This window comes from Phalacrocorax carbo, chromosome 9 (assembly GCF_963921805.1).
Source record: "Phalacrocorax carbo chromosome 9, bPhaCar2.1, whole genome shotgun sequence".
Classification (NCBI taxonomy): domain Eukaryota; kingdom Metazoa; phylum Chordata; class Aves; order Suliformes; family Phalacrocoracidae; genus Phalacrocorax; species Phalacrocorax carbo.
In genome coordinates, this window is record NC_087521.1 from 2805692 (window position 1) to 2822324 (window position 16633).

The 16633-nt window shown below is 38.0% G+C and overlaps 1 long non-coding RNA gene across 2 annotated transcripts in view; it reads left to right on the forward strand.

Annotated features, from left to right (window-relative positions):
- Positions 1-1575, forward strand: part of LOC135314929 (uncharacterized) — a 129319-nt gene extending 127744 nt beyond the window's left edge. For both annotated transcript variants that reach the window (XR_010374349.1, XR_010374350.1), the window contains one exon: positions 1461-1575. This is a non-coding gene — a long non-coding RNA (uncharacterized LOC135314929). The remainder of the gene's footprint in view (positions 1-1460) is intronic.
- The last annotated feature ends 15058 nt before the right edge of the window (positions 1576-16633 follow it).

Sequence of the window (16633 nt, forward strand, 5' to 3'; positions counted from 1 at the left end):
CCCACACTGAAGCTTTATTGCTTTCACAGATAATTATGAAATGTTTGGCTTTTGTTCCAAACTGGAACCATCCCAGATTTCGAAATATCAAAATCCTGTGTGAAAGTCAATTAGTCCTCTCTGCAAAGCTGAAACTATGACCACATACTTCCCACATGGAACACCTGCATGAAGATGTCAGTGCCAAAAAACTGGCAATGCTGATGAGGTTGTATACAATATTTTGGAAGACCAACATCCTGAATATAATGTGTTTCTTTACCCATTAGAAACAGGTCCTGTAGAGCTCCCTGATGCTAGAAAGAATAAACAAGGATGATACTAGATATTAAATGACATTTAATATTATAACTTGGAATTTTCTTGCATTTAAGATTTTAAGATGTGGCTATGTTGCAAACATTAATAGTCTGAACGCCTTCAGAAAATAATGATCATGCTTGGAATACACAGAAAAGGGGTTTTTTTGATATTTTCAATATATATACTTCTAACAGGATATTCTTATCGCTCCTTATAAGTATCCTGTGTCAAAGGGATTATTAATTTCCAGTAATATATGGGTTTTTTACAATTTCAGGATAACCTTTCATTTATCACCCTCCAATAGGCAGTGCAGAATGAATTATTAGTGAATGATTTAACTGACATTAATTCAATTCTTGTTTCTCCATGTTCAGGTCAATTTATGACATATATTCTCGAGCTGCTGTTCCCACAGCTACATCATTCATACACACTTTTGCTTCATCCTACAGATGGCTGTGTTATAGCACAGAAAGCCCCTAATCTGCTTCCAAGCCGAGTGTTGAATATAGGAGGGGGAGACAAGCAGAAATACTGCAATTCTCTCCAGGGAAACAATGAACTTTACACTCCTGTAGCCTTATATGTACAAACACATCTGAGTCAAAAAACGTGCAAATAATCAGTGTTGCAGTTTTAAGAAAGAAGCCACATCTCACACCTTTTTAGTTACTGTCAGTCTGCAGTTGGGAGAGAACGGCTCCCCACAGAGCACTGATAGCCTTGACTGGTGGCCGCTGTGTGGTGACGTGGGTGTCCGTCCTCAGGCTGGTTACAAACAAGCTGGCTTCAACAGATCGCACGTCAGCTGATGCATGTGCAAATGCCCTAAATCGATGCATCGAGTCTTGTACCACATACAGGAACACAACTTTATAGAAAAAAAATTCTTAAATCACTCTATCGACTGTAGGCGGAATGCCCTATAATTGAATCTATTAAAAATCAATTTTGTGGAACAATTCATTGAAATCTACCGGAGGAAGATCATTCTGCACTAAATACTTGTACCTAGTGATTTCAAACTTAGTCAGCTGAACTTCAGTTTCTAAATGAGGGTCTTTGTTCCTGACTACTTCTGGTCTGTGTTTGAAGATTACCACAGCTCGGATTAGTTCCTCTTTCATTAACAGCACTTTTGTTTTGTTCCTTAGAGTTGCATCGTTGTACCTCTGTGAAGCCCCAGGTTAATGCCCTGTGCCGCACGTATCTTTGCGTATGGAAGGACTTATGAGAGGTTCTTGCCTACAAAGCCCATGGGAATACGGTAAAGCAAGCAAATATATTTTCTTGCTAGTTCAACAGATCTGCTGTACAGTTACACTGAGATGTATCAGCTTTCACAGCATTATCTGGCTGGAGAGATGTTTTGTTATATGTAACTAAAACACACGTATCTAAACCGTAGTATGTTGTAACAGCAGCTCATGGACTTTTGTCCATTCACTTTCTGGGATTTTCAGAAACTTTCTAGTTCCCAGAATCATTTCTTTCCATGGTGACATTAATAATTTCTGTTCAGGGCCTCCCCATTGCTGCCTCATTTCTATTTTAAATTAAATTTATATGATGCAGTTAAAAATAGGAGTTGGTACAAGAGTCTAGGTAAATATATTCTCCATGATTCTGCGTCGCTTCTCTTCAAAAGGCTTTTGTGATATGTGAATGTTTTTTCTGAAGATAACTTTGGGCTGGAATGCATGTTCTCTTACTAGATTTCAAAATAGCAAAGCAGGACATTGGTACAGAAGTTGTTTTTATATATCTGAGAAGTAGGATTATGCCAATGTTACAGTGATTAACCTCATTACTCAATCAGTGACCCCTTGTATTGAGCTGAGAGCGCAGCATTAGGAGTTCATGCAGCACAGTAACACTTGTAAAATATATGGAAAGCTCCAATTCCAGCCAGTAAGGAAGCTGGAATACTATATTATGCTGTGTAGGAATATGAGGCTGTATTTTGTTATAGACAGTTCAGAATCCTGAACGCAATTTAACTTACTAAATTTTGATACGCTGTTTAACCCCACCCTCACAAAGCTACCCGTCGTAAGAAGTGAACCTTGCAGGAAGTATACTGAACACACACAAAATTTGTTTTTCTAGGGTGAATAAACAGCAACATTGTTAGAAGTTTATTTTTCTGTTTCCTTCTTATATGACTAAGTTTAATGATTTTTTTTTTTTTAATTATTGAATGGGGCTTTCATATTTCTCAAGCTATTCAGGAACCTCCCACACTCAGAGTCCTCGGAGATTTGCAGCCAGCCTTACTCAGAGGACATTCCAGACTTGTCACTGCACAGCTGCTCTTGGCAGCTAGCCCTCCACACACGGGCTTTGCCAAAGCATCGCTTGGACCCCCCAACCACTCCGCTGAAACAATAGTTAATAGTGTGACATTTGCACAACTGCCTATTTTTTTCCCTTAGAATTAATCTGTTTACTTCAGTTATAAAATGTGCCCTATCTTTGATGTCGCTGGATTTGGCCCTGCAGCCTCATGTGGAAACTGCTATTGATATCTCATATTCCATGTATAGGCTGGTAGGTAGCATAAGCGTGGAAGTCTGGATTGGTGATAAAGAAGATTCATTACATTTCTTTAGGTCTTTGCTTTTGCAAAGGGAGTTGCTTACTTGGGAGAGTCTTCACTTTCCAAATCTTTGACGTGCTTGCTTCAAATATCAATCATTTAAAGGGATAAAATAATAAATCTTACCTGGAAGAGGTTTCTTTCCTTTTCCTTACATACTGAGTTTCAAACTGGTAATTTATAATGCCTGGTCCTGAAGTATTTGATCCCAGACAGCAAAAGGTGGAAAGGTGTGTTTGGTTTTTTTTTTTTGTCCTTTTCCATGCTTCATAGAATCATAGAATGGTTTGGAATAGAATCATAGAATCACAGAATCATAGAATGGAAGGGATCTTTGGAGATCATCTAGTCCAACTCCCCTGCAGTGGGCAAGGACATCTTTCACTAAATCTGGTTGTTCAAAGCCCCATCCAACCTGACCTTCAACACTTAAACTTACAAACTCCCCATTCCATGTGAATGCCAGGAAGTTTGATGCAGATCCTAATAAATAATTTTAAAAAACAGATTGGAAATTGTCTTTGAAAAAGCTATGTTAGACTTTGGAGGTCTTCAGCATTTCTGACATCTGTTCTTGACAATGTTTATCATCTTCTAAGAACCAGAGTACTAGGGATTCTCCTTCTACAAAGGAAAAATGCACTGTAAAAATAGTGGCAATTAAACATTGCAAAAATGCTTAGGGAATTTTTAACATAGTTTAATTATAAAATATATGATAGATTCTGCCTTTTTAAATACAGGACAAACTAACTTTTTATTTAAACATCTTTATTTTATTTTAAAGTGAATGTAGTCTTCGTGAAACATGCCAGAAAGACCTCATAAATCCTTTGTGTGTCTAGCAAGAAGAACACGTGGCAAGAGCAGTGAAAACTTGCCCCGTACCAGTACGGTGTTGAGTGGTGGAGGAAATGCTTAAACGCTGAGAGGGAATGCATCTCTGCCCCTTTGTATCTTGCTTCAGCTGTATATTTCTCCACCATGGGTTTCACTGTGGAACAGAAGTATGATTTTTTTAAGGCCAAACTCAAGCTAACTTTTTTAGGAAGAGAACAATTTTTATTGGGTAAGGATTTTTTATCAATACTGATTTGAACAGTTGTTCTTAGGGATGTCTTCGAAAATACTGGTTAATGTGCAGATTGTTGTGATTAGGTAGTTTTAATGGCAACTACTGGGATGTATGTGAGCCCCTGCCGCTGGAAACCGAAGTTCAAACTCTTCGCTGCTGAGGTTGCATTAGACCTTTTTCTCAATGACTGTGGTACCGTCTTCTTTATTTGGTCTTTGTACATTTTTATCTTGCATAGAGTTATTTTAATTTCATGAACTATGGAATGTAATCAGATTATAAGTGGGAGAATTCTTCAAACATAAACATACTATTTAACAGGATTTTTATTTTTAGGCACGAACCCCAGAAGATTTACTTTCCAGTAATACTCTGCCTGGTCATTTGGATCTTATCTAATCAGCTTTTGAACTTTGCTGTTGTAGTAGTAAGATCAGAAACCCGGTGTAAAGAACATGATTAATTTTATTTCCTTTGCTCAAATTGCAAGTGTTCTAAGTTTATTCACTATCTCCAAAATACCAGATCTAGTGCCAATGCAAATGGAAAACCATGATATGAAAAATGAAAAGACAAAATATTACAAGGCACAAGTTTCTCCAAAACAAAGTTCAGTTCACTTAGAACAGGATGACTCAACCTCCCCTGACAGAAAATTAGTGACTCTTTCACTGGGGAACCAGAAAACTCTCAGAATGTACTTTTATATCACTTCCTGTCATGTAGGATTTTTCTTTCCTTATGCAACTGGTCCTGTTTGTCACATACAACTTTTCAATCTGTGATTAAACGTGCAAACCTTACCTATTTATTGACTCAGCTAGAAAGGAATCCATGGGCCTGCTACTTAAGTGACATTTTACAGCTGTGCTGTTGTTTTTGTTGTTCTGACTTCAAGTTCAAAATGCAACAGATGTTTACTAGGATCCTTCTTGTGATGACTTTTTAAAATTTTTTTTTTAAATTTATGTATATGAAGACATTGAATGAAATGGCACTCTAAGTCTCAGCAGTCTGGAGTGTTATCTGAAGTGTTGTAAACTACTTTTTTTTTGTGGAAATGAACACAGACCTAACAAGGTTATTTTCTCTATGTTGCAAATTAAGAAGACCTTGACTCCTTTAGATTCTTTCAGGAATGTGCAGTTTGCTTCTCTTTTATATGTTAAAAATCCATAAAATTTCATGCATCTTTGACACATCAGTTCTTACAAATTTTGGTAGAGGGAAAATGGAAGATTTTTTACATACTTTGGCTAGGCTGAGTGCATAGGGACTGTTGAAGGAAACCTTCATATTAGCAGAACCCTATTAATTATGTTGCTACCAGTAAAATATAGTTGCAGTTACAAAACAAGCGTCCAACTACTAACAGGCAGAATTGGTAGTTCAGCTTCTGACAGACAAGAAGTGGTGAGAGGAATTAGTGACTTAATATTGTCAGTGATTTGGTTTTTACGGCAACAACAAACAATTTATTAATAAAATCCACAGAGGGCTTGTGACTAACAGAAAGTAACCAGGCCTCAACTTTCCCATACAAGGCCTACTAGTTAAAAAGAAATATACGTGAGCTGAACTACTGTGGCCTGCATTGAAATGCCTGATCAAGCAGGCTGGGATAACGTTCAAGCAAATAAAAGAAGATGAAAAATTCATTTCTATTAACAATCACAGGATGACTAAATCTCCAGGAAAAAAAATAAAAGTCAAATGTCTAGGCAATCTTAGGGTGCACCAGGTGAGGCATTTTCAAGAGAATGTATTAATGTTTTTTCGCACACTGCACTGGGAGACCAAATCCAAGATGAAAAATGTGTCCAGTTCTGCTCCCCCATGTTGGAGGAAACTTAGGGGGCTTGAACAAAATTACACACTTTATCGAATCTAGCAAAACAAAATCAGAGAAGGCTTACAGTTGTTTTCTTATGCCAGCATAAGCATCAGTGAGGAAGAAAGAGACATACAATATGAAGAACAAAGCATGAATTTAAACTGGAAGTCAAAAAGCTTCTGACTCTCAAAGGAGTGAGTTTCTGAAACAACCATTGGGAACCCAAGGAGAATAAATATGATACAGTTGTCTGCACCTCAGTTATAGGTTTGCTGAGCTTTTAAACTTTGTACTTTTGTTATAGAAATAGAGAGCAAGGAAAAAGTTTAAGATGAAAATTTAAAGGAATGTGCCTCAGAATTTTTCTAAACAGGCATGCTTTATTTCTTAGGAATGAGGGGTTACATGGAAAAGCTTTATGTAAATATCCAGAGTTAAACACTAAGCCAGTAGCTGTTCATTCTCTGAACTACAAAATTAAGATAACTATTATCAATAGGCAAAGTTTATTAATCTCCATTGATACAGTACCTTTTGTATTAAAAAGTCTTTAAAGTCTCTTTAGGTGTCACCAAACTAATTGTCATTTTGGAGACCTAGCTACCCAAACTGAACTGCGCTTGTGTTTAGGAAAGGTTCTGGTGGAGTTACTGGTTTCTGTCCCCCCACAGACAACAACCACTGTGAATCTGTGCAGGCTATAAACCTTAAAGATCAGTTTATCTATTCTTGTATTTTTTATTAGGGTTGCTATAATCCTGGAATCTCCTTTTTTAAGGTGGAATACGCAGAACTAATCATAATATTTACGGTGAAGCTGTTCCATTACTTTAGACCACAGAGTTGCATATTCTTCCACGTTCATTCCTGTCTCACTCATAAAGTCTGACATCTTCTTTGCTTTTTTTTGTCAGCAGCTGAACGTGAGCAGAGGTTTCCACTGACCAGGAGGTTAAAGCTTTGAAGGCAACTGCACAGACTTGCAGACCAGTGGTTTTCATTGCAATTTTACTATTTTGTTTTTCTTTTCACTACTTGTTTGTAAAGGATGCAAAATGAATTCCTGTCTGTGTTCGTATTCAGATAACCCACAAAACCTGAGAGGATTCCGGCATGGACCAAGATTGCCTGTCTCTGTAAAATGCTCAATACATAGCTTCTTAATCTCTCATGCTTCCTGTGTGTTCTAAATTCTAATTTATATCTAACTTACAGACATTTGAGGCTTTTGAGGAAAACTTAAAGAAATGGCTGCTTTTGTTGCCTCATAACAAAATAGGACATGTGCTATTTATTTCTTTATCCATGTGCTTACCTATGTTGCCGTGGTTCCTGGGAACACTGGTCAGATGCTAGCCAGTGTATGGAATTAGAAAATGAGGACCCAAACACCTCAGAAGATAAGGAGTAGGGAAAGAGAGGCTGTTCAAGAGGAAGATTGCTGGAGAACTGAAAGGAATCCATCAGCCAGTACCAGGAATGTGGCTGTTGGCACTATACGCCAGTATCTAAACAAGTAAGATCTGATCCATGTCAGAGGACACGAGGGGAGAAGCACTCCTTAGGCCAGACAGGGTAGCTGCAAATGTAATGCCATAAACAGAGAAGGAAAGAAATGGATCTCATCTCTCTGAAAGCCAGGCACTAAAAAGCATAAGCTCAGGAAATCTGGATAACTAAAATTTTGTTAGTCAGGCAGCAAGCAATGAAAATACAGCCAGAGAAGGGATGACGAGAGAAACAGGTAGGTATAAAGTGAGGAAAAGTGATAAGAGAGATACAGAAGTAGGAACAGGAACGGTGGAGAAGGGAAGATTTGGAAGGAAAAGGGTGAGGGCAAACAATATGCGAAGAAGATAATAAAAGAAGGGTATGGAAATGGGATATGAATTTTTGCTGCTGGAGAAGGCAGGGTGATTAAGATAAAGAGCAAGAAACTATCAGGGTTAAATGACAAAAAGCATAGGGAGGGGAGAGTAATGAAAAGGACCAAATTGGATCAGTATGGGGGAGGAAGGCAGAAGGTCTGTAAAAGACTGTCCAAGCATAAACTGTGGGAAGCGTCAAAGGAATATGAGCACTATGAAACTTTTAAAAACTGGGCAACGTGGTGACGGTGCTCCTGTGCAGACCTGCTAGGTAGCTGTTTTGTCAAGCATAATTTTCTTGTCCATGACTCAATCATATTTTTCCGAGTTGAAGAAAAAAGAACCTGGGATGTTTTCTTGAGACTCTAGCTGATGACAACATATTTACTGAACTTCTCACAAAAATCATCACATAAATATTTGACTCTGATTGTGATTTCAGCAAGTTTATTTCCAAGAGTTTGATTTATAGATAAAATTCCACGTACCGAGTCTCCAAGCAAAGCAACAAAGACTGAGAATATAAGAGACAAAGTTATTGAGTTTTGTTGTAATGTATTATTTTCAGCTACTCATTTTTATTTTTAGGATATAAATCACAGAAACTAACTGAAGCTGGAGAACATCCTTTCAGTTGTAATAGTTTGCATTTCAATATTAACTCCTTCTGCCCCCCCCCCCCAACAAATTCCTTGCTGCAGTTTTTAGATATAAATTCCTGCAAAGCAATGCAAAATCTGAATACTGATGAATTAAAAGGTTAAAGTAATGTAAGACTACTCAGGCTAACATAAATGTAGAGTACCAGTTATAGTCTGATTTAAGCAATTGCATAATGCTGAGACTTTGTATCAGTGGAGTAAATTCCTGATTTACAAGGGAGACCTGAAACAATCGAAACATTTCAAACTTTTTCCACAGTCATATTATTAGAGAATGAACTTTTGGCCATAAAGAGGCATGAAGGAAATGAACAGGTTCCACCTTCCATCATTTCAGAACTGAGCTGCTGTCTTCCTGACAGCTGAACTGAGAGTTTACTTGCCACTGAGCTCGATGAAAATAAGTGGAAAAATCTATTAACTCTTTTGCTCTCTGCTTCTTTTGGATCAAAAATCTCATTACTTTAAAGTAGTGTTGCTGAAACTTTTTGAAATCATATGCGGGAAAAAAAATTGTCCTTATTACTTGAAATCAGTTCTAATTCTAGCAGTAGCTGAAAGTAATGTAATTTTAGGAGCGTGAACTGGTGCAGCTGAGATTATAAAATGGCACTGCACATACCCTCTCTAGTGCATGAAAGCCAGTGGAAGTTTCCCCTGGCTAAGGATGAGGTACCAAACACCTCAGGGCCTCCTCCTGACTTTGCCCTGGTTTGTACATTTTGCACATTCTTTTTATGAGTTGCCATAGAGTATGTATGAGGACCCTATCCTTTCCTGAGGACTGAAGAAACCTTTCAAACACTGTTAGCAGGCTATATGTTTTCCTACTTCTTTGTGGCATCTAATGTTAATATCCCCCAAAATTATGTAGTAATTTGTACGAAGAAAGAGCTGATGAGCTGTAGGTTTGTCAGCCCTGCCATAAAGGAAGCAGTCAGCTACTATGGGAGATGAGAAGCTTTTACCCTTTTGCTATATCCTAAACAGAAAACAAGGTCAGGGAAATGACACTGGACTGTACAACATTTGGGAAGTGAGCTCTGCATAGCATAAATTGAATATACTAATGTACAAGCTTGGTAAAGGAATCCTAACTGTGTATATAAAATGTTTCCCCGATGACTAGTCAACGGCTCTGGTTTGTGTTTAAATTCCTCCCTCTACACTCATGCATCTAGGAAACCAGACTGGAAAAGATTCGTTTCTGTCATTGCCAGATTTACTGGAATGAAGAGGAACACAGTTACTGGGAAGAGGCGATGAATTTGTTGTGGCAGGTGGGGAAGACATCTTTAGTCTGTGTCACAGCCTCCATAGAAAGGCTGGCAGAAAAGGTCAGGATGCACTGAAGCAGCATGACGTTTCGTTCTCCCTGAACATGCCACCTGCTTAACATGATAAATTACACCAAGTTTGAATATCAGATGTTCACAAATGGCAACACTTTATCATTTAGGCCTAGGCCGACACCCACAAACATCTGATATATTTGGCCTGGAAACGTCTGTAAGAGTTATTCCTGCCTTGATGAACCCTGAGGACAACTGATCTCTAACAGAGAAAATAAGAGCACCACATGGTCTTGGCAGGGCCCTAACTGCAGTGCCCTGGCATGTCTGTCCCATTTTACCAAACTATTTTTAAAAATCAGCAGTGTGTCATCTGAAGAAACTGTTTTCAGCTTCTATTGCTGGGATGTATTTAAGAGTCTCTTTTCTCCTTTTTAACTGAACAAAGGGGGTGAAGTTTTTAAGAAAGGTATCTAAATATATCCGTTAATTGATGAACATGCTCACTTTGTTGCTTGCAAGACAACAGACAACCTCTGATCATCAAATAAATGCTAGAGTGAACGGAGGGTTTAACTAGAAATTGTTTTTGTGGGAAGCCGTAGTTGTGGTTGTGGCATAAATTCTTTGAATACATTAGTCATTGGCATCTAAAGAGGAAAAAAATATTAGTGATGTTTATTGAAGGCATCATTAAATGCCACGGTTTATTATAAAACATGAAAGAAAACAAGCTTCAACAAACCACAGTAAAAGGGAGATAATTTTTTTTCTTACATTATAAACTTCAGTTTCTGCTTTTTGGGAGCAAATATTTCCTACTCCTGTTTAACCTTCCGGTAGGACAAAGGTACTGCAAAAATAAGTTAGGCAGCACTAAAACAGTACATCATTCCCAAAAGAACATAGGAGAAGGAGGAAAGGTAAACTTGGAGGTAGAGACATGTCACCTCAGCGCAACCTGCAGTACAGTCACTTAAGCATAGCAGATGTTTTTTGCTGTGCATACCTTCTCACAAAATAAAATAATAGAAAATAAGATAGGCTAAGTTAAAAGCATTCAACTTTTTTGGATTTCCACATAATGTGAAATTTGAGAAACGTTGCTCCTGAGCTGAGGTGAACAAAGGAGTCCAGCATGTATTGCAGTCCTTCAGTATGAAGGACTTCATTAGCAATGGATGGGATCAGCAGCTATTCCAGATTTACTCAGGATAGCAGACACAACTTTTAAAAAATATGTATCTCTTCATTAATCCTCAAAACCAGCATTTTAATACTCCTTATTTCAGTGTCATAGTTATCCTCCATTAAGTAATAAAGTAAATCCATGTTATATAAATGTCATTTTAATATTGAAACCAGATGGATGATGTTTACCATACATTTATAGCCAGATCACCTGCATTTCCAAGAAATAACGGACAAATATATTAAGAATTCAAGACAAAACCTTCTTGGCTTCCCATTATCCTTGCAATTCTATTTATATTTTGTAACTTTTGAGCAGGTAGAAGGAAAAAGTTTGACTAAATTTCAACTTTGGGCAACTCTTGCAATTTCTGGAGTAAGATCTCATATAAGAGCAGATGTTTTATAGTTTTTTATTATCTTTTTGTGGTGTTGTACGCAAACAGCAGTTAAAGGCAATAGCCGTTTTACAGCTCTGTGCTCCAGACCTTTTTTTGTCTTTTACTACATGAAGAGAAGCAGCCAAATCTATTAAAGGCCTATAACAAACTACAATTCCATGCCACTGTCTAAGATCATCTGGATTTCTACCATTATTAGTGTATCCCAAACATTCGTAAACAATGAAAAAGGTGACTGTCCTACCCAAAGTCAGCATAGATTATTTTAATTCTGTCAACTGATATAAAAATAATCTATACTGTAGAATGGACAGCTATTGTTTATGCATCTGAGGTATGCCTTGTTTTCTTGAAGTAGTCATGCTTCATCTGGTACATGAGGAGGCTGATGTTACGTGGTTTGTCTGCTGTTTTGCCTTTTAACAACCAGAAAGAGCTTCCATATTTTTACTGTTGGCTTGTATACTACTCCTGGATGCAGGCTAAGTTGGTTTTTTACCTATCTGCTATATTGTAGCTCAGAAGCAACACGGCAGCAGTGGCAGTTTCTCAGTTGTTTTACTCATTAGTATTGTAACACTTCAGTAAGGTTCTTGTGTCCTCTGGATCCCTTGACTATGGGGAAAATAAGTTACTCTATAATACTCTTTACAGAACTGATCTGACATGGAAGTGGCCTTTAGGCCTGATTTAAAAGATGCCTTGCTGATGCTGCCATAAAGTACTGCACAATGGGCCTGCTCTGAGCAGTACAAAGGACCAGATGAGCTCCAGAGATCCTTTCCATCCTACATAATTCTGTGTTTCTATGTTCGTATTACAGTTACATGGGTGAATATGTAGGAGATGTGTCGCCCTACCTTTACGAAACCCATACTCTGGAACTAGTTTCAAATCTAGAACATTGTCTAGTTTTATTGTTCCTGTACTTAGACTTGTTTTCAGTCCCAATTATACTAAGAATATTAAACAATCGTAAAGTTGCACCTCTGGGGCTGCTGGACTCTGTTAAGCCAGCATGATGGGCGGGTGTAAGCTGGGTGGACATGTAGCCAAAGCAGCCCAAAAAACCTCTGGGATCTTGTGCAATTATGCAGTTAGAATATGGGTGGATGCAACGGTACTCTCTGTTTTGCTTTGGCTTGTTCATCAGTGTCTTTGTGTATATAACAGAGCAGATAACACTCCTTACCAATATACAGAATCAATATCCAACCTATATCGATCAGTAGCCAGGAGCAGCTATTTGAGAAGAAGAGTACGAGGAGAATAAGGTACTTGATATATGTACATGTCAGTGCGGACACACACAAAAAGCATTACATAGCTCTTTCTCTTTCCAAATTATAAGGAGGTGCCTAGATTTGCAACAGCAAACCATGGTAAATATACAAACTTGCAACTTGCTATCAGAAGGAAATGCAAAATGAAGCGACAATTCTCATGCCTACTTCACTTTATTCAATAAAAAGAATATTTCTGGTGAGATCTTTGCAATATTCTTTCCACGTTTGCCAAGACATAACAGATAGTGACGACACAATTTATTGCTCAGTTACTTTGGTTTCCTGGAGAGTTAGCGTGTTCTCTTAGAGATACCGTACAGCTCCTGTAAAATAGCATGTGGTATTTTATCTTTTCAAATCACTACCTTGCATTCTTTTTCCTGTTCTAAAAGTGAAGCCTATTAAAAGAAAATTCATGAAAAGTGTTTAATTAGGATTTGTACTGTATTTGGTAAAAGATGATGACAGAGGCTGCACTCCACTTCAAAGGCATATCAGTCTTTTTAATAACATTCCAGCAGTAATCTTTCTGTGAGGTTCCATACCAGAAAATGAAAAACACGTGAGGCTATTCTGCTATAAAGGATTGTGTGTTAACTCTTCAGCAATCTAAAAAATGATAAACTACACAAATTTCTATCAATGAAGAGACAGCAAAGATGATGTAATCTGGCTTCTACTCTCATAATTAAGTAAATAAAGATACCAGTTCCCTAATGCCTCTTTTTGGTCTGTCAAACTAAACAAAAGTTAACAATAAAGGAGCATTTGATTATTTCAGTGGTTCAGTTAGTGAAATTTCAGTCATTCATGGCCTACTGTTTTACTGTTTCAGAAGAAACGGTGCAATCAGAAATTTTTGGTAAGGAGTAATTCTGGTGAAGATGAGGTGTGAAATACATACTTCCACCCCAGGAGTAAGAATCAGTTTCCTCAAACCACTGACCATATAGAAATTGGAACAGTGAATACAGGCATACATATGTATGTGTTTATGTATATTGTATTGTAATGTGATGCTACTGACCAAAAGCCAAATGTTTGGTTTTTTTTCATTTATATTTGGGTACATAGACACCTTTGGCTAATCTGGCAAATATCTGGCTTCCAGTCAAATTATGAGGAACTGGCAGTGTATCAGACCAGTTAAAATAAAGATATTATCTGGATATGCATTGAAGTTTTAACCCTAGGTCAGATCTTGGGTCACAGTTTGTATAAGCAAAGAATACTATATACTGCTTCTTTGGTGAAGTAAAAGCCTCTAAAATGTGATCTATCTCCTTTCAGCTATACTCTGCACAGACAGAAATATGCATACACCAAAGAACGCACGCACACACTCACAAACACATATATATGTATAAATGTAGGGACTAAACTTATGTAAAGGTCCGTAGGCTTTCCATGAGAACAGCTATACTGCCAGTTTCTTCCTTAGGTAACAATACTTTTTTTAGGATTTGAAGAAAACAGCTATTCCAGTTCAATCATAACAAGATTTACTATATCTGAATCTTCACTAGATATTCATGGACCCTTTTTTGTGGGTTGGGTTTTTTTTTGGTGATTCAAAAGCAAGGGAGGAAACCCCTGAATTGACACCAGCCTAGAAGTTGCAGAGTAAAGAAGCAAAAACATCATAGTCTGCACCAGGCAGCTGCAGTAGGTACCCACTTCAGGGAGTACCGCTGTGCTCTGCTGTCCTTTACACATATTCCAGTTATAAAATGCATAATTAAAGATGCATTCATGCAGATATGATGGTGGAGTACTATGTATTTTTATGCAGAATCTTGTCTTTTCAGGCTTGGAGTCAACTTACCAGACAACCAAACAACCATATAGACTGAATATACGCCTCCCATCGTGAAAAGAAGTGATATGCTAGAAGTACATGCCACATATTGAGATGAGAAAGGAAAGCTGTACATGTGCCTCACTAACCACTAACTTTGAATATGGTCTTAATTCATAAAATCTCTCTGTGGATAATGCCAACTCAGAAAAGGACAGGAAAACTGGTTTTGGCCAGCAGTTTATCCAGTTGTCTCTGAGTTCTGGGCTGTACATATACACTGCAGTTGGCATCACAGCTGCTGCAAATGCTTGAACTTGCAAGGTGGCAAATCTTCAGAGAATTTTTGGGCTTCTTTAGTTTGACACACATACTAATACCGTTGAAGTTACCGGGACCCTTTGCCTTTAGGCTGGAGTGCTCAGCACTTACAACAAGCCCTGAGCCAGCCAGAGGAACATGCTTTTGTGAGACACTGAAAATTTATTTGGATTTCTTTGAGCACTTTCCTAATGCAGCTGTTTATGGGTTTTACATCTCTTGGTGACTTAATCTATCCTATCTCTAATATAACCATTTCTTCAAATAAAGCAAAGATTTTTGTTTCGTTTTTCACTGTTCACACTCTGAATGGGTCGTGACTTGTCTCAGAGGCAAATTTGTAGTCCTCCCTCACTGCCCAGCACTCTGCACGTACACGAATCACTCATTATCTTGGTTGTTTTTAACAGCAAGCCTGTAAAAAAATCAATCTTTAAACTTATCACTTATCATTCTGATCTGCCATTCCCCAAGATGACGCGAAGAAAAAATTAATTCATCTTTGTGACTATTGTTACCTTCAAATATATTAAAATTATTTCAGAAATTGATATCTACTACAGTGGGGCTAAAAGACAACAATAGTTTGTATACAAGAAGCGAACAATAAAAATAGATATACAAAAGCTGATCTCTTGTTTAAAAGGTTTAATATCATTGAAAACAAGTTATCGCCGACCCACATAACTAAGAAGCACATCTCTCTATTTTGAAAAGACACAGATTTCTGTGTTAATGAAACACATGCAATTGCTGCTGTGTGTCTTTAGTCAATAGCTGCCTGCTGAATAAATGCTGAGGACATTCCTGACATTCCTGGAGGAAGGCTCCTGGCGGAACAAGCTGTGGCAGCTCTGTCTGTCCCCGTTATGGACGGAGGGTTGAGCTGCACGGGCGCAGAGGCCAGCCGGGAGGCTGTGCCCCGGGATTTCCAGCCATATATAGACACACCCGTATGTGAACACAGTGCTCATCTCCCCCGAACAGGAACTGGGACTGGAATGCACTGAGGTCTCAAGTTATAGATTCCCAATGACGTAATCTCGTGTATTCGGCATCTAAATTCGGTTGCTACATTGCCATGGCAGAGTCGATATTTTTTCTTTTCTTTGTTGCTTTGCTTTGGTTTGTTGAGCTCTTTTTAATTAAATAAAGTGGAAATTATTTAAATAAGGTGGACTTTGTTAAAAAAAATCCAGCATTTCATTATTTTTTCTATGCTTTTGATAGAAATGTCATGGATCTGCAATACAGCTTACTTCTCTCAGCAAACTGTGACTCGAATAATCATTCATGTTATTTAGCACACTGACCCTTCTTCCAAATGCTTAATCTTTAGAAATCTGGGGCAGAAAAATAAAATACGCCCCAATTTTACACCACCATCTCTAATGTCCATAGAAACCCTCTGCTTTCACTAAATTTCCGAAAAGTCATAAAGGTATATTTATGACTTCTTTCAGCTTAGAAAACTGAACGTTTCCATTCAAAGGGTCACTGGTAAATTTTTGTCAGGAGGCAGAAATATCAAATGTGCATGAAAAGTTCTTTATCAACAGAGCATTTCTGGCAGCCAGTTGTAAATGTGTTGTCACCCTTTTCTTCAACGGTAGTGGCGTCCCATTTCTTTCATTCCTTCCCAACAGTTCTAGCTACTCTGAAAGCACAGTCGTGTTACACCAAATACAGAAGGCATCAAATAACACACCCCTCCACCCCCCACTCTTCCCCCTTTGCCACCTCAGAGCCAGTGTTGTTTCCAGTGTTGTTTTATTTGTGTATGAGACTTGTCTTGGTATATATGGTCTTCTCCTACCTAGTATTGCTGGTGTTTGTGCCAGAGGTCACTGCCATTTCCTCTTTCTGCTTCCAGGGATTTAACTGTTTCTTAAAAGTGTCTTCAGTAACAACTAGTATTTACATTCAGTCCAGAGTGTCTGTGTGTGTGTGTCTATATATATATAAATTGCCACTGCTTGTCTACGTTGCCATGACATCCC